The sequence below is a fragment of the Canis lupus genome, chromosome 30 (genome assembly GCF_048164855.1).
Source record: "Canis lupus baileyi chromosome 30, mCanLup2.hap1, whole genome shotgun sequence".
In the NCBI taxonomy this organism is placed as follows: Eukaryota; Metazoa; Chordata; class Mammalia; order Carnivora; family Canidae; genus Canis; species Canis lupus.
The window spans coordinates 15414188-15434155 of record NC_132867.1 but is presented as its reverse complement, the minus strand read 5'-3'; the positions used below and the strand labels follow the sequence as shown (position 1 = coordinate 15434155).

The 19968-nt window shown below is 33.4% G+C and overlaps 1 long non-coding RNA gene across 2 annotated transcripts in view; it reads right to left on the bottom strand.

Annotated features, from left to right (window-relative positions):
- Window positions 1-19968, bottom strand: part of LOC140621477 (uncharacterized) — a 58568-nt gene that overhangs the window by 36920 nt on the left and 1680 nt on the right. The window contains exon 2 of one of the 2 annotated variants that reach the window (XR_012021193.1): window positions 17711-17789. The exons of the other annotated variant lie outside the window; for it this stretch is intronic. This is a non-coding gene — a long non-coding RNA (uncharacterized lncRNA). The remainder of the gene's footprint in view (window positions 1-17710; window positions 17790-19968) is intronic. 2 annotated transcript variants of the gene reach the window in all.

Below are 19968 nucleotides of genomic sequence, written 5' to 3'. Positions count from 1 at the left end.
ATTTTTGATATATATAAGCATATATAACCAAAAAATTGTTACCATTATTGTTTTGAACAAACTGTTATTTGTTAGATCAACTAAGAATAAGAAAAGTATTTTTTTTTATTTTATCTTCGCTTATTCCCTTCCTGATGCTCTTTCTTTATGTAGACCCTAATTTCTTATCTATAATATTTTCTTTCTCTCTAAAGAACTTTATTCAACATTTCTTGCAAGGTGGGTCTATTGGCAACAAATTCTTTCACTTTTGTCTGAGGAAATCTTTATTTCTCTTTCATTTTTGAAAGGTAATTTTGCAGGGTATAGAATTTTAGGTTGATATTTTCCTCTCCACATTTTAAATACTTCACTCCACTCTCTTCTTGCTTGCCTGTTTTCTGAGGATAAGTCAGATATAATTCTTATCTTGTACCTATCTTATCTATAGGTAAGACTTTTTTCCCTTAAGTTTCTTTCAGATTATATATATATATATATATATATATATATATATATATATATATATCTTCTGTAGTTTGAAAATGATTGCCCAGGTGAAAATTTTTTGGGGGGTGGGGGTGGAATTTATCCTGTTTGGGGTTCTCTGAGTTTCCTGGATCTGTCCTATGATGAGGCTTCAGGCTTTTAGTGAGTCTGTGCCTCTAGACTGTGAATGCCACTAGTGTTTCTCAGGGTTCACCCCCTCCTCCTCCACTCTCCGGTTAAAGAGTATGACTAGAGTGGGCTGGGGTTGAATATTTCCCTTCTCCTACATGGAAGGCTAGTACTGACTGGGTATTTCTCTTTCTCCAGGTCAACTGGGTTCTGGTTATCTAGCTTCTTCTAAGGGGAGACTTTATTTCAAAGAGCAGAGAGCTCTGGTATACTCAAAATGGTTCCTTTTCCTCTCCCCCTGCTAGAAGCAGAAAGAGATTTTTTATTTTTCTCTGACATTTATTATCCACCTAGAGCTCCCAGAAATTCACCAATTATAGATCAAGTTTTCCTACCCCAGCACTGGTTCTCACAGCAGTTTCCACTCCTGAGTGTCTGTTATGGTAAGCCACAACTCCCTATAGCCACTTGTTTGTGTCTCTAATCTTGGAGGCAGTAGTTTGCCCTATGTCCTCACCTAGCTTATGGATCCTAAAAGAGTTGCTAATTTTTCAGTTCAATCTGTTCACCTTTTTATTTGTCATTAGGACATAGTGGAGCCTCCTGAGAACCTTGCATACAGAATTGAAAGCTGGACATTTTTTTCTGATATTTTTATGAAGAATAATGGAAAGAAAAATGGCTAACATACTCCTGAAGAAGAGGAATAAAGTGAAGGTATTTTCCCTGATAAATAGCATGATATACTATAAGTGTATAATAATAAAAATAGTATTAGATCAATTGACTGGCAAAAATAGAATACACAACTCAGAAAACAGATGTATGAATATTAAACTTGATATATAACAGAGATGGCCACGCAAAACATAGAAATCATGGACCCTTCAATAAATAAATATTCACTAATAGTTATATATTTGGGAAAAAATGGCATAGAATCTACCAAAAACCACACACAATTCAATTCTAGGTTGATTAAGGACCTAATATCAAAGCTAACAGAAGATAACCCAGGAGGATACATTAATGACCTCAGAATATATTAGGTGTTTTGAAAAAAGATACAAACAGTACTAACCATAAAAGATTGATAATATTGGTCATTTTATTTACTTAAAATTTATGTAATTAAATAACACTAAAAATATATTAGAAAGACTATTATTTGCAACACATATAATCTGCAAAATATTAGTATCCAAAATATGTAAAGAACTTCTAAAAATTAGAAAGAAAAAACATAAGAAAAGAATAAGTTAAATAAACAAGAATTTTCAGAAGACAAAAAAGAAATGGGGAATAAATTTGAAAATATAGTCAATTCATTGACAATCAGGAAAATGCAAATAAATATCACAAATTGATATTATTCTACTGTCATCAGATGAGAAAATATGAACCACTATGATAATGCCAAGTATTAATAGGCAAGAATGTGTCTCAATTAAAACTCTATACGGCATGGGTAAGAGTATAAATTTGGCAAAACCACTCTGACAAGAAATTTGGCATTATTTTATAAAGTTCAAAATTTGTATATCCTATCTTTTCCTATTTCTAAACCATGGAGAAATGTTTTTATAATTACATCAGGAAAACTGGACAAGAATTTCCACAGCCGCGTTCTTCACAATGACAATAACTGAAAACAAGTGACATATCCATAAATAGGAGAATGGATAAATAAGCTTCAGATTTTTCCCATGGTGAACTATCTATGCGCCAATGAAAATTAAGGATATGTAACTACATAAAACAGCTTACAAAGTAAATATGGAGACAAAAAACTCACAGAATTCTATAAAGGCTAGTAGATACCTTTTTATTGTGTTAGTTTAAGTAATTTGAAACTACATGTCTTAGAATACTATCTGCTATTTTTAGTTAAGTTTGGTTGCCTAAAAAAAGTTTATCTGAGCCTTTAGAAGGTGAAATTTTTAACTCCCAGAAGATTAGAATCATTCACGTGTATTTGCAGCTCCACACACATTGTCACTGATCTTGGCAAAGGACAGCAGCCAGGCCTGCCTGCAGCTCCCCTAAATCCCTCCAAATTTTCTCTTCAGCTTCTCTGATTCTGGCCAGGTAAAACTCAGAATGCCATTCTTCAGGTACCTTTATCACAAGATTGGAGGCCTCGAGAGAGAAATGTGTTTCTAGTTTGTCCTTGGCCTCTCCCACTTTATGTCCAGCTCCACATAGGGACTCAGGTCAGGCTGACTTGGAGCTGAGAGAGGCCAAAAAAGATCTACATAGAGTGCCTAACTGGTTCTGTAATTGCCTAACTTCTGATCTGTATGATGAAGCCTTCTTTTTTTTTTTAAGATTTTATTTATTTATTCATGAGAGACATGGAGAGGCAGAGGAGAAGCAGGTTCCCTGTGGGGAGCCTGATGTGTGACTCCATCTGAGGACCTGGGATCACAGACTGAGCCAAAGGCAGATGCTCAAACACTGAGCCACCCAGGCGCCCCAAGCCCTTATTCTTTATCACTCACATGGGTTCTGCTTACCTGAGCAAACCCAAATTGATACAAACAGCATGATGTCAGTGTGTGGCCAAATGTTCTTAGGAAACTCAAAACTAAAACTAAAAAATGCATTGCTTTGGTAAGCATCATGTTGATAAAAAATAATTTTAAAGACAGAAAATAGCAAATACAAAATTTGGAAGGAAGAATAGGGAGGAAAGGGGAGAAGGGAGGGAAGCAGGAATAGGAAAGGATAGGAAAGAAGAAACCCATTGGTAGATTTGGAGGTATTCAGAATGGCATGGATGAAGTTCTCCAGGTGAGAAGGGAAATTCAGTGGTGTTCACTTTATTATTTTGGTTCACACTGACACATAGATTATATATAATTTTGTGTCTATCAAATATTATGTAAGAAAAATAAAAAATAAAGCGCTGAGATAAGAAAGGCAGGAGAACAAAAGTTAAGAAACATTTGACAGGAAAAGAATGTAGTGTTTAGTGCAGAAGTTGCACCAGTTTTCTGAACCACTCTAGAAAAAAACCCATTCTCAGAGAGAGAGCAGAGGCTAGAATATGAGCAGGCCTGGGTGTAACCTTCAGGGTAACTAGAATAATTTTGGTAGTCTGGGTGTACACCAGAATGGCTTGTCTGTCCAATGGACTAAAGCTGTAACCAGTAAGGACTGCATTTGGGACAAAGTTGCAGCAGGTTGCTAACAACTGCTCTCTCTCACAGCCAGAGAAGCAATAGAGTAATACTCCCAATAACACCATTCCACACCGTGCACATGAAAAGAAAAATGCTTCCACACACTTGCAGAGAATTCCTTCCCAATTTTCTTACTCCACAACCGAGACTAATTATCATTATTTGGAGATGCTCATTACTCAGCCAATCAGAAACAAATCAAGTGAAAATCAACTCAATGATTTAATGTATCAAAAATGATTAGGTTAAGGATTTTTAATTGACAATGTAATTCTAATAAGGCCTGCATGGCAATACCAACAAAAGCTACAGAACACCTTGGAATAAACTATACAGGGAATGTATAAGAACTATTTAAGGAAAACTAAAACTGTATCATTGGACATAGAAGTCTTCAATAAATGTGTCAATATATCTTGTCCCTAGATAGGAAATCTCATTGTTGTAAAGATGTCATTTCTCCTCAAACTAATACATAAAAGTAAAGTTTTAATCAGAATACTAGTAATATTTTTTTTAGAGTAAAGGGAACTAAGTTGATTCTTAAGTCTATGTAGACAAGAAGGTCAATGAAGAGACAAGAAATTGTCAAAATGAAGAATAATAACAATATATTTGTCCATCCGAATATAAATATGTATGATAACGTCTCAGTTATTAAAACAATATGTTACTCACCCTGATAATCAGATTAATGAAACACAATAGTCAACCAAAAGACCCATGTGCAAATGGAAATTTTATATATGGTAAACGAAGCATTTCAAACTGGTGGAGAAAGAACAGCATATTCAGTAAATATTATTTTAACAATTGCCTTTATAGCTAGGAATAAAGTTGGAAATCAATCTTGCAACATACATTATAATAAAGTTATGTTAACTTTAAGATTTGAATGTTAAAAAAATAAATATATAAGTAATAAAATGTGGGAACATTATTTAAATCTTAATTTGGGAAGTTCTTTCAATGGATGTTATCAACTTTAAAAGCCATAAAAGACATTTTTTAAAATATTTTGTTTATTTATTCATGAAAGACACAGAGTGAGGCAGAGACATAGGCAGAGGGAGAAGCAGGCTCCCTGTGGGGAGCTTAAGCCTCTCTCACAGGACTCAATCCCAGGACCCTGAGATCACCACCTGAGCCAAAGACAGACGCTCAACCACTGAGCCAACCAGGTGCCCCAAAAGTCATAAAATAAATTAGCTAACTCTATAAAATATATATATAATTTAACATGACAAAAGATGCCATAAACAAAAATAAAAAAAATGACATACTGGGGAAAACTACTATAACATATAATTGTGAGTTTTGATGTGAATATTAATAGTATCTACAAAATAATAGATAAGGGATACCTGGGTGGCTTAGGGGTTAAAGCATCTGCCTTTGGCTCAGGTCATGATCCTGGAGACCCAGGATGGTGTCCCATATCCGGTTCCCTGCGTAGAGCCTGCTTCTCCCTCTGCCTGTGTCTCTGCCTCTCTCTCTCTCTTTCTCTCTCTCTCTCTCTCTGTCTCTCATGAATAAATAAATAAAATCTTTTTTAAAAAAATAATAGATAAAATGAGTAATAAGTTCAGATATAAACAAATTAAGTAAAATAAATTATAAACATCAACAAAGACTTTCAACAACACCAGTAAACATATAATTGTGTCAGTAAAGCAATTGCATTGTAAACCTCCTTATGGTATGAGCAAATATGATAAAATGCAGTAGTGGCCAGAAGGCAGAGAGGAGCAGGGGCACATACACATTTAATACAAAAGAATAGCTTGGTACACAGTTATTTAGAGGGCAAAATAGCAATATCCATCAAAGTTCTAAATCTGTATAAATCTTAAATTCTAATTAGTAACATATAAAAATAATTACAGAAAAAGGAAATACAGACACATAAAGGATTTCATTGCAGAATTATAATAGTAAAAAGCTAGAAATAACACAAGTATCCAACACTACTGAAGTATCTGTTTAAATAAATTACAGTGAATTAGTGTAGTGGAAAATTAAATAAATCTTAGAGTAAACAATTATGTATAACAATGTGGAAAAATATCTACTCTGTGTGTGTGTGCATGTCCGTATGTGTAGTTAGGGAAGATATACAAATTACAAACTATATCACATAAGCACATTTTTTAATAAAAATTTATAGCTATTTTTGTATATCTATGCAGAAAACAAATGCAAGAAAAGACACCATATGGGAAAGTTGGGTTGTTCGAAGGGGAAAAGTTTTCGTTCTAATTTTATATACTATTGCATTGTTGAAATTTTTTACAAAAAGCTATATAGAGAGAATGTTTTCAGCTGGCCTAAAATTTAGGGAAAAAATTCACATTAAAAAAAGAGAAATCTAGGGCACAGTATATTTCACCTAATCCTCTGAGCTCATTGTCTTCATGAATAAAACAACTCATTGGCAACATGTGTAATTCTTAAAGTAGAAGGCACTGAAATAGGCTTAAGCCTCTCTCCTAGAATAGTGCAAAAGAAAATTTTTAGGAAATGGACAGCGAATTTTGCTAAAATGTATTTTAAAAAGTCCTACAGTTAGCCTAAAAGAATCCCAAGTAGACTGCATTACAAGTATTCTTTTCTTTATAGAAATTTTAGCCCATTATCAATTACATTTCTTATTCATTACAGTTAAAAAAAAAAAAAGACTGAATGCTTCCCTTTAACACATGGAAGTTGAAGAATATATACAGACAAAAAATAATATTTTTTTAAAAGCCTCCTCTCCACTAAGGTAAATCTATCTTTGAAGCAGTTATTGCATTTAAAATTATAGGACTATTTTAGTAACTAGTTGTTACATGTCTGGGCTCCTCCAACTAGGCTATGAGCTCCCTGAGCTCAGGAATTCTTTCATTCTGGTTCCTTACTGTGTGCACAGTGCCTAGGATATGGTATATATAAAACAAATATTTATGGAGGAAGGAAGGAAAGAAGGAGGGAGAAAGGGAGGAAAGGAAATCTGTCACATTTTAGAAGACAAAGGTACTCCAGGGCCATCTCTACTAAAGAGATACAATTAGTATGTGATCAGTGTTACAGAGCTGGCCCTGGAACTGTCTTCTACTAGCTCGCCCAGAATTCTTTCTGTCCTACTAGACAACAGATATTATCTGTTTAAGCTAGTGGATTTTGTTCCAATTTAAGTATCTTGGTGTACTTAGTACAGCAAATTTGGTAAAAATTAGGCAGACCTTACAACACTTATTACTAAAAATCTCAGGTTGTAACATCCCTTCCCTTCTCTTATTTGTCTCCAGCCTGTCTGTAGTTAAGGCTTGAAGCTATTTAATTTTACAACTCTTTAGAGTCTCCTTTATGTGAGGCAAAAATTTAAGGTCAAAAGTATGTGCTATAGAAAACCAATTAAATACTTTGAAAATAAATAAATAAATAAATAAATAAATAAATAAATAAATACTTTGAAAAGATCTCTTTTCTTAAGGCTTTCTTTGTTGAAAGAAAGAAAAAAAAGCAACCTGAAAAGCTGTCATATTCTAGACTCCATGTTCCATATTAACTCCCTACTAGACCCTTAAAATTTTTAAGTAAAACAATTTTTAACCATGAGGACAGTTTTCTTCATGTGCTCAAAAGCATATCTGAAATCTAAGGCTCTTTCTGTGACTACATAATATTTTTGATGGGCTGGGGAACAATGAAGATGGCAAAGAAGATTAGACACTCAAAGTGTCAAATCATAGGGTATAATTAAATTTAGGAACCCAGAGCTGAGTTTAGGCTTTGAATTTTAGAGCTGCTATCAAGAATAATGAAAGTATGTGTCATTTGCATTGAAAATAATATATAATTTACTCATATTTTGGAGACAAAAAATTGAAAATCATATAAAAATACAAGTCTATATCACTATAAATTTGTTTTTAGGTGGTGGAATCCTCTCATTATTTTACTAACTATTACTATGTGCCACAGAGTTACTCGAGTTATTAATTGGAGGTCACAAAGTAAATCACACCAAGACAAAATAACTGAAAAATAACTCAAAATATTAAATTGTTTCATCTTTATTCAAAAACTGTAATGGTACTAATTGTAAAATTGCCTATTATAGTGTTTAAAAACAACTATGGATTGAACTGCATTCCCCCTCAAATTCTTAGATTGAACCTCCATATGACTATATATATGGATAGTGTCTTTAGGAAGTGATTAAGATTAAATGAGGTTATACAGGTGGGGCCCTAATCTAAAAGGACTATGAATTTATAGGAGAAACCTCTCTTCCTTCTCTTTCTCTTAAAGCCACATGAGGACAAACTGAAGACAATCTTTTGCAACCGAGGAAGAGAACTTTCACCAGAAACTGAATTGGCTGGCACCTTGATACTTTGATCTTGAACTTCACAGTATCCAGAAATATGAGAAGTAAATTTATTTTGTTTAAGCCATACAATTTATGGTATTTTGTTACTATGACAACCCATATTGAATAAGACAGAAGATAGGTCCTTTATTAATGTTTTTAATAAACAGATCTAATTTCAAATTCTGCCTTAGCTAACTCTCAAAATCTGTTTCCTGTTTGTAAAAAGTTATCAAGAGCTCCTCAAATCTATTTTTAAGAAATAAAGGTTGTATTGCATAGAAAGTAGTTATTATAGAAGTAAATAAATAACTATTATTATTTTGTTTGATTCATCATTTAAATAATCTGTTTAGCAAATCATAGACTGTTATAACTTTAAGACAGCTTAAATAATACATATTTAAATACATATTCACTATTAATAATTGGTTATCCAGGGGCGCCTGGGTGGCTCAGTCGGTTAGGTTAAATGCCTGCCTTTGGCTCAGGTCATGGTCCAGGCTCCTGGGATGGAGCCCTACATTGGTCTTCCTGCTCTGCGGGGAAGTCTGCTTCTCCTTCTGCCCCCACCCCCATTTGCGCTCATTCTCTCTCCCAAATAAATAAATAAAATCTTAAAAGTCTAGCCATTTGTTTTGACCTTCAAGTTCAAGGTAGTGTGATCTTTGAATGACCAGCTTCATTGCAGAAGATACTAACAGTCATTAAGAAGATAAAAGCCTATAAATTGTTTTGTCAGGTTGCTGAATATGCCATTTATGCAGCATTTGGCAAAAACATTTTAAAAATATAATCATATCATTTGTATAAATTCACATATTATTATTAAAGTAAAAATTGCCTTCAATATATATAGTATTTGACACAATTTGGGAATTAATAATAGTTCATGGAATGAATGGATAAATTCAGTTATTTTAGCAACATTACAAATATATATGATGGGACACCTGGGTGGCTCAGCGGTTGAGCATCTGCCTTCAGTCAGGTGATGATCCCAGGGTCCTGGGATCGAGTCTCTCATCAGGCTTCCCGCAGGGAGTCTGCTTCTCCCTCTGCTTATGTCTCTGCCTCTCTCTGTCTCTCATGAAAAAATAAATAAAATCTAATATATATACATATATATACATGATAACATGTTACAATACACATTCATTCAATCACTCATTGTAAAGCATCTAATCTGCATGTATGGCATGTTCTGAAAATATTAAAATGAACTAGATATAGTCATAGTCTTTAAGCAGCTGGAACCCCAGACTTAGTGAAGGGTTTCAACCATATCCTTTCACCTTTCATGTCCTCCTTGTATTTGTTTTATTTATTCATTCAGTTCATATATTTTAAGCAGCCACTGTGCATTTTGCATTCACTGTTCTAAGAACTGGAACAAGATAACAAAACCTCTCATGAAGCCTCCATTCATGGGTCTGTATTGTACTTGCCTCTTTCCTTCTTTATCTTCCTCTGTCTTGGGCACACTTATCACCAGCAAAGCATACAGTCAAAAAAATGCAATTAGACATAGGAATAGCATATGTCCACACCCCAAACCCAAACCCAGGGTAGATATTGTTAATTAAGTATGGCTTTCATTCCCTAAGAGTCTGAATATGATTTCAAAATCCTTTTCATCACAGTATTCACACTGGCAATGACAAATCAATTCAAGTTAACAAACAAACTAAATGATCTATTTAAAACCCCTGAATAGGGACGCCTGGGTGGCTCAGAGGTTGAGCTTCTGCTTTGGCTCTGGTCTTGATCCCAGGTCAGGGGATCGAGTACCACACTGGGCTCCCTGCAGGTAGCCTACTTCTCCCTCTGCCTGTGTCTCTGCCTCTCTGTCTTTCATGAATAAATAAATACATAAAATCTTTAAAATAAAATAAAACCCCTCATAATTTGTGCAAAATGTAGGCACAAAATATAACCTCCACTTCAGCAAACAGGAAAAAAATGCATGCATCCTAAATTCAAGTTTGTAAAGACATTAGAGTAGTGAGAAAGCAAAGAGGTCTAGAAGAACTATTTCCAGAGATGGAATAGCTGTGAGGCAAGATGAGGTCTGCAGCAGCTTTCTTCATTGGGAGCATTTCAAACCTGTGCACATATGAAAGATCAAGCTTGACTAAATAAAAATCCTTGCTACAGAAAGAGAAACCAGCAGAGATTTAGGTGTTCACTGGCAAGAAAATCTAAAGAAGCCCCAAATATGAGTGCTGGTGTGATGCAAAAATTCCTGCTTTTTTGCAAACCCCCTCTAGAGAGAGGGGATCTGCAAAAATACAGGAAAGGTCTCTACTTGAAATATATGAAACCTGAAAAGTACTAGATTTATCTTAAACTACAATTAAGCATCATACTTAATTCCTATGTGAACTGAGATAATTTGCCTTCAGTCTACATGTGAAACAGAAAAGGGTAAATGCTATGTGAGGGTTATAACATCAATCTCTTTTTATGGTTCTTTGGCATGCAAAAGTAAACATGAGACATTGGAAGAAGCAGGAGAATGTAACTGAAAATAAAGAGAAAAAAAAAAAAGATGACCACCCCCCCTTCCATGAATGTCATTGGAGTAAACAGACAAGAGTTTTAAAATAAATAATAAGAATAATTTTAAATAAAATAAATAATGTAAAGAATAAAAGATGGATATTTTCAACATATAATTAGAATCAATATAAACACCAAATGAAACATTCTAGAACTGAAGAAATACATATATAAATTTAAGAATTCATAGAACATGTTTAATGGCAGACTAGATACAGTAAAGACACTATTAGTGAATATAAAACAGAAAAATATTCAAACTGAAGGACACAGAGAAAAGACAGAATTGAGTATTAATGGATATAAGACCAAAAGTTAATATAGAACATGAGCGAATATATGTGTAACTGGAATCTCAGAAGAAAAGGAAAGGGACAGAGACAATATTTAAAGAGAATTTTTCCACACCTGATAAGAGGCATTAAACAAAGATCCAAGAATCTCAGCCAACTCCAAAAAGGATAAATACAAAAAAACAATTTATGGCAAAACAGGTAAAATGCTCAAAAACAAATAGAATTTTTTAAAATTTTAGTTTTCATTAATTATTCTGGATACCTATTCTCTGCTCATTTCTAGAACTGAAATCAACAGTGTAACAAGATACACATTTTTTTGAATTATTTATTTATTTATTCATGAGAGAGACACAGAGAGAGAGAGGCAGAGACATAGGTGGAGGGAGAAGCAGGCTCCACACAGGGAGCCGGATGTGGGACTAGATTCCGGGACTCCAGGATCACGCCTTGAGCCAAAGGTAGATGCTCAATTACTAAGTCATACAGATGCCAACCCCCCCCCCCCCAATTTTTAAATCAAGTAGAGAAAAAAAAGACACATTACCTTCAAAAAGCAAGAAAAAGACTTATGACTGACTTTCCAAAACAAACAATAGAAGATGATGGCAATGGAATGACACCTTTAAAGCAATGAAAAGAAAAAATGTATTTATTTATTTTTAAATATTTATTTATTTATTTATTTAATTTATTTATTTATGATAGACACACACACACAGAGAGAGAGAGAGAGAGAGGCAGAGACACAGGCAGAGGGAGAAGCAGGCTCCATGTAGGGAGCCCGACATGGGACTCGATCCCAGTACTTCAGGAACGCGCCCTGGGCCAAAGGCAGGCACCAAACCGCTGAGCCACCCCGAAAAGTAAAATTTAAACTGCCGACCAAAACCCTATATCCAATAAAAATATTTTTTCAAAAATGAAAATTAAAGATGTTTTCAGTCCCTTCTCAAGAAAATCTGAAAGAATGTGCTGTCAACAAACCAGCACTAAAGAAAATATTCAAGGAACTTTTTCAAGTTGAAGGGAAATGATTGCAGATGAAAGTATGAAGGAAATAAAGAACACCAGAAAAGTTAAATACATGGTAAATCAAAAGAAAGCTTACGGTTTAAAAAATAGTGATAAATATGCCTTATGAAGTTTATAACATAGCATAGGTATGAAATATGACATATCAATAGTTCAAGGGTGGGAATGGTAAATGGAATAAAAAGTACTCTAAGATTTCTGCAGTCTTCAAGAACTGATAAAAGAACCAACTATAATAAATAAAAGATATTTGTTCAAATCACTACAATGATCACTAAAGAATAAAAGAAAAGGGTTTTAACTAATATATATATTAAATATATATTAGTTATATATATAAAGGATTTAAAAGTATTGATTGATATTAAGGAAAGAAGAAAAAGGTAAAAGAACAGAGGTGCCTAGGTGGCTCAGTTGGTTAGTGTCTGACTCTCGATCTCAGCTTAGGTCTTGATCTCAGGGTCATGAGTTCAAGCCCTGGATTGGGCTCCAGACTGGATGTGGAGCCTCCTTATAAAAACAGTAATAATAATTTAAAAATAAAAATTAAACAAATCTTTTTTAAAAGTTAGTGGACAAACATATATATAGATCTACATCCATAATTATATCTAATGTAAATGGACTAAACATTTCAGTTCAAAGACTAATATTGTCAAACTTCATTAAAACATTAGTTCAATTGTATATTATTTAAGACACTGTAAATATAAGGACACAAAAGAGTGAAGAGATAAAGAATGGGGGAAAAATGAACTAGCAAATACCTACCCAAAGAATGCTAGAGTTGCTATATTACTATTAGACAAAAGAGGACTGGAATCAGAGTAAGGCAAGCAAGCACAAGTGCATTAAATACTTGCATGAGAGAGTGAGTGCCTCCTGAAGAATGAAGCACCTAGGGCCCAAATTTAAGGAGGCACTTACTCTCAGGGTTGGAAAAGTGCAGTCAGTAGCAGAGCATTTCCTTACATTTTGCATTCCAGTTCTAGCCCTGTGACAAAGCAGACTTCCAAGCAAGAGGTATTATTAGATACAAAACGGTTATTTTATGATAATAAAGGATGATAACAATCTTAAATTTCTATGTGCCTAAAAAAGAGCTTTGAAATCTATAAAGCAATAATGGATACGTATTAAACACACACACATACACACACACGCAAAACAGTAAAACATATGATCATAAGTGGATGTTTTAACATACCACCCTCAGTAACAGAACATGCTTTTGTCACTTCATGGCGTTCTTTCTGTGTCTCTGTATATTTGAATGGCTGTTTTCTTTCATAATATTAGATTAAGAGACCACTCTACTCCAGGGTGACCTTATTTTATCTAATTATATGTGCTACAATCCTATATCCAAATAAGATCACATTCTAAGGTATGGCAGGGTATGGGACTGCAACATATCTTTTTTTGAGGGGGGCATATAATTAAACAGCTGAAAATGAAATGCTATTGTTTGTATTTACATTTATTTAATATGATTAAAGCTTCTTTTCATGTTTATTAGCATTTTCATTTTCTGTTAATTGCTTATTCATATTGTTTCTGATTTTTCAATTGGGTTGTAAATATTTATACTTTGAGGGGCTCTCTATAAAGTAAAGAAATTAATCTCTCTTGTACATCATGTGTATTTAATATTTCTTCAGTTTGTCATCTGTCTTGACTTCATATATACTTATGTATAATTTAAAATTCTATGTATCAAATTTCATTTTTTGCTTATTTTAGTTTTGCTTTATAGTTTCTAGTTTTCAAGTTTTAAATGTCTTTCCCACCCCCAAGTTAATGAATAAAGCCATCTATACTATTGAATTAAATCTTCCATCCATCTGGAATTTATTTTGATGTAAAGGTGTAATATTCTTTTCATGGTTAATGATTTTCAATAGCCAGTGGTCTCAACAATATTTACTGAATAATTTTTCTCCCTTTCCCCTCATTTTTAAAGAAATGAGGGGAAAGATTTTCTGCTTTGGTCTATTTCCTATTTCCTCGGTAGTATAAAGTTATTCAGATTTTTGTAGCTTTGTCTTTTGTTTAAGCATGTGGAAGGGCCATTCTCTCATTATTCCTAAACCTTCCAAATGAATTCTTTATCTTTGTCAAATTATATAATATCCTGCTGGCATTTTATTTGATATGTCATTTAATTGAAAAATATGAGAACTAGTATCTTTAAAATTTATAGTCCCCCAGCACACAAATTATGGTCTCTAAATACCTCATCTTAGTAAAAGAAAGTAGGGGTCTTTGGAGGTATGATTAATTATAAGCCCCCCCCCAAAAAAATGAATAAGAGGATCCTGAGGTATCTTTTCAGAGTAAATAGCACAGAAAAAAGTAAAACCTACTAGAGTTATGTCAAAAGCACTCAAGAATGAATTTTGAAATGTTTGTCACTAGCCAAAGTTAGAATACTCTAAGTATTAAAAGGATAATAATTACAATAGATTGAAACATATAACACCACACAACTGTAACAACAACAAATTAATTGGTCATCATTGAATGATGCTAGTAAGGTAAATATTTTTAAAAGTAGAAAATAGAACAAATAAGAATTAGTCTTGCCTTTCTACATAAACTATATTATGGGTAATCAAATAGTAAGTGGAAGGTTTCTCTTTATAATTATATTCCAGTGAATAAATAAAAAAATAGAATATCATTGGTTTTTGAAACTTAATAAATTAACAAGCTTGGACATTACTCAACGAAAAGAGAGGCAACCACATATTATTTGCCTTTTAATGGAAAAACACATGATCAAAGACAAAGTAGCCTAAAATGGAGCAAACCTCCATATCCAACTAGTAAATTATACCAGATACACAAAAGAGACAAAAATGTTCATAAGATACATCCACAAAATTCAGATTGTAGGAAACTTTGAAGGATAAATGGCTTATTTTTTTTAAAAAACTGCAAGAGGTAGACTTTTGGATTCTAATTCAAAGGCTCAAAATAGAAAACAATATAATATTTATGAAGCAATTAGAAATGTGAGTACTGATCAGATTCTTAATAGTAGAGAATTATTTTTAATATTTAGTTTTGACAACATTACTGTGTGTTTAAAAGTTATTTTTACAGGTACTTATTGAGATATTTAAGGATAAAAGAATTTATCTCCTATCTGCTACAAAGTAATATGAGATTGGGGAGCAGGTGTAGATAGACTAATAATTATTGAATCTGGATGAGGGGCATGGTAACTAACCGTCTCTTGTATATGTTTAATTTTTCTTTAATAAACTTCTTGAGTTTTCCTATCCAAGAAGGTGTTGTCTTTTTATTTACTTCCATTATATAATTCTAGTCTTAGGAGAGATTTAAAGCAATTTTTTTTTTATTCTTAAATGTACTTCCATGGATTTTGTTTGCTACTGTAAATGGAATCTTTCCTGCCATATTTTTTTCTAACTGGATATTGCTTGCATACAGAAAAGTTATTTTTGTATAATATTATTAAAGGAACCCTCTATTCAATTGTTATTATTTCTCAAACATTTTTAGTGTATTTTTAAAATTTATATAATTGCTACAGACTGTGTCTCCACTCCTCCCCACCCTTCAAATCTATGTTAAACCTCAATTGCCAATATAATAGTATTAGAAGGTGAGATCTTTGAGAGGCGATTAGATCACGAGGCTAGAGTCCTCATGAATGGGATTAGTACCCTTATGAAAAAGACCCCAGAAAGTTCCCTTGTCCCTTCCACCCTGTAAAGACACAGAGAGAAGAACGCAGTCTGTGAACCAGGAAGCACGGTTTCACCAGACACTTAATCTGCCAGTGTCTTGATTTTGGATTTCACAGGCTCTAGAACTATGAGAAACACATTTTTGTTGTTTATGAGTTACCCAATTTGTGTTATTTTGCTCTAGGAGCCTGAAATAAGATAATAATCATGTAATTAGGAAATGATGATAAATTTGCCTTTTTATTTTCCCCAAATTTATACTTCCTGTTTTATTTCCTTGCACAGGTTAATTCCAAAGCAACGTTATATAATAGTTGCAAATAAGAATTCTTATCTCACTCTCAATTTTACTGGTAATAATTCTAAGTCTGGTGCTGGTTTGTTGCTTAGGATACATTTTTGATCATGTAAGAAGTATTCATATGTTCATATGCCTTTAAATTTTTGTTAATATTATTGCTTTAATCAGAAATAGGTTTTTTAAAAAAATAATCTGTTTCTTATTGTAAACATATGTATTATATATTTCTACTTCATTCACATTCATTTCACATTCATTTGAAACTTAAAGGCAATAGCCAGAATGTAAACTATTTTCAAAATAAAGAGCAAACATACTCATCCTTCAAAAGTTTGGAGGTATAATAATGTTCTGTGAAAAAACAACAACACTAGTACCAGCTTCTTATTTTAAATCAAATTTATTTCCCTATACCTTTACATGAAAAATCTTCATGCAATAAATTTAAAGTCCCCAGAAAACAGGAATATATAGAACCATAACAGTCTAGCACAAGGGGAAAAATATATAAATACTCTGGTTCAATAAATAAGATTTGTCCTGTTATGGAATAATTTTAATATAGGAGTAATCTTTTATGTTTAAATATTATAGTGTTCCATAGAATCTAACAGTGTAACTCAAACTAAATTGCAATTTCAATACACTTATTCCTTTAATGAATGTGCAGAGAACTGGATCAATTTTCCATTCAATGAACAGTTTTTAAATAGATGAGGGAAAAGAAGTAAGTGTGAATTAAACAACAACAAGGACAATTTGTCCCCTGAATTAGATTGATATATAGTAAGATTTTTGTTATTTGGCAATGATTTTCCTAACAGAGCACATTTCTGAAATAATAATGAGAAATATTGGGATATATAATTAGACAATTTTTCACTCCAGCTACTATTGTTAAAGATTACTTATAATCACTAAATTGAAGGTGAAGTATAATTTATTAAGAGAATGAACACTAATTGAGATCATAATTTTCTTGACTTCTCTTGGCCTCTATTTTTCTCTCTATAAGTAAGAGGGTGGGTTCAGATGCCCTCTAAGATATTTTCTGGCCACCAACTTCATTTAGTTATCTATTTAAAAGTTTCCAATAAATAGTTACAACTGTATATTAAAAAAGGACAATCTGGCAGTTTTTAGCCTATCCCATTTATATTATGTATATAATAAAAATTGATCCTAAATCTGTCATCCAATATATTTTTTGGCTTATTGCTTCCTTTGTTCACATATTTTGCTATATGGATTTTCAAATTTTACTTTAAATTACATATATTGACACTTGTCTATGGAAAAATGAAAAAAGTACACATTTTAGTTTTGTCCCACCTATTCTTCCCAATAACCTATTCTTTTATCTATATGTTTTATTATTTTTTAGTCCTTCAGAAAATTGTCTTCATAACTTTGAATTACCTATTTAAGTTTCTATGTCTTAAATTTCCATTCTAAATATCCTTGAACTCCCTGCTAAGAAAAATGAAGAAGATAGTATATCCACATTTCTTTCCATATCCCTGCCCTCACCCTTATTTCCCAACTCTCGTGGTTACTGTCCTTTATAACATTAGTATAACCAACATTATTATGAATTAACATTAGTTAATTAGTTAAGCAGACAAGAAAGAAGCAGGGATATAACATCTACTACCCACTTTAGATGATTCAGGTGATGATATTTAAGACTTCTGAGCTGATGAGGTTTAGAAGAGCTTTTTGAACTTCGAGTTGATGCTGTAATAGGATGAGACTTTGTATGTAGATGGATGTACGTCTTTGGGAACCAGAGAGCAAACTGTGATAGGCTTACATTCACATTCTAATTCTTGGAATCTGTGAATATGTTATTTTACAGGCAAAATAGACTAAGGATTTTTTTTTCTTTAAGTTCCAAGGCTTGAGATGAGGGGAGTATCTTGGATTGTCCAGGTGGGTCCAATTTAATTACATGATGTCTTCTGAGCCTACTGTTGCCACAGAGGAAGAAAGTCTGTCAGCTAAATAACGTTGGTGGCCTCTAGAAACTGAGAATGACCTTCAGTTTACAGCTAGTAAGAAAATAGGAACTTTGATCCCACAATCACAAGGAAATAAATTCTGCCAGCAACTCCTATCTAGCAAGAAACAATTCTCCTCTAAAATCTCCAGAAAGGAATGCAGCCCCCTGTTGATTTGTCCAGTGAAACACATCAAAATTTCTGATCTACAAAAATATAAAATAATAAATTTGTGTTGATTTAAGACACTAAATGGTCATTTGTGTGGTCATTTGTTAAGGCAGTAATGAAAGAGTGGAAACTGCTTAGTTCCATTTTAGTTCCCCCCCCCCATATTAAGAGCATTCCACTCTGAGATCATGTAATCTCTACCTATTTATTTCTTGACCATATCAGGATCCTAATAACACAGAGGAAGGAGTGGGTGGCAGGGATAACAGACAGCAATGACCAGCGCCTGCCACAAAAGACTAGTTCTCCTGATTTGCTTATGTCTCCAGTCCCACCTCTCAGACTTTCACCTCATCCTTTATGATCCAGCACTTCTAATCTATGAAATTATCTTTTGTTTCTATACTCTTTGTAATTCAGTTCCCTCTTCCTGGAACACCTTCAAACAATTGTTTCATATTATCCTATTAACTCATCTGCTGGCTCCCTTTCACTCTTCATTTCTTTCACATATTCTTTCACTAAGTCTTCTCGACTTCAACATAAAATTACAGTGTTTATTCAATTTTGTTTCTGCCCTCTGTCCATACACAATTATGGTTTTGTTAATCCTTAAACTAGTCAGTTATTTTACTAGCAAAATGAGCTTATTTGGGATTAATAGAGGAATTGCAATTCAGGACAAGCAAACTGCCGTGAAGCACAGGCAAGTCTGGGAAGCCAAATGAGAGGGGTTTGTTTGTATGGAGGACATGACAAAATTATGAAGGACTTTCCTGGAACAAAAGTCCCTTGGAGTAGAGTGAGAGTTTGAACTTCTCATTGGCTATTGCTATTGCTGGGCAAGAAGAAGAGTTTACTAGGTCCTGCTGGGGAGTAAATTAAGCTTCTTCCTGCTGAGGATGCAAGGTATGGCTCTTCCTCCTGGGGTCTGCAACTGACAACCCATGGTGGGCCCAGAGAGATCCCCCCTCAAGGCTTCCCAGCTCCATTTTAGATGAGGTTTCCTTTATTTGCACAGTATTTAACATTAAAAAATTACATGCATGTGTTTATCCTCTATCTCTGCTTCTGGTTGTTACCAGTGGCTACCACTACAGTCAATAAATGTTTGCTTATAATGATCATTATACCAAATAATATTCATGACTTAAGCGTTTGAATTATATGTGTTCTTCATAAGGAAATTATACTGAATATACTCACTACATACATACACACACTTTTTACAGTTTACATTATGAAAGATTTTTTTAATGTACAAAAGTGGAGAGATTATAATGAATCCCCATTAACTATACTTCAACCTCAACAACCATCAATAGTTTCATATACATTTTATAATCAGAAAGCCAGTAGTAGTTTATAACCCCAGCAGGTTGACCAGTTGTCAACAGGGATTGTTTGATTTACAGCTAAGGTGAGGAAACGGATTTCAATTCTCCAGGATTATAGCTCTGGTGAACTTTGACAGCAGTGACAGATAAAATGCTCTGACAAGGAGCTATTAGGTACTACCAGTGACCAAGAAGCAAAAAAAAAAAAAAAAAAAAGGGGGGGGGTAGGATTTCTTACACATTAGAATCTGAAAAAGCCATTAGATGCTACAGGACTTGTCCATGAAAGCAACTCCTGACAATTATGACTTAATTCAAGAGGAAGCTAAAATATTTTGTTTTCGTTTCTGTTTGCAATAGCTGACTTCAGTAATAATCGAGAAAACGCGTTCCTGCTCTCTTGGATAA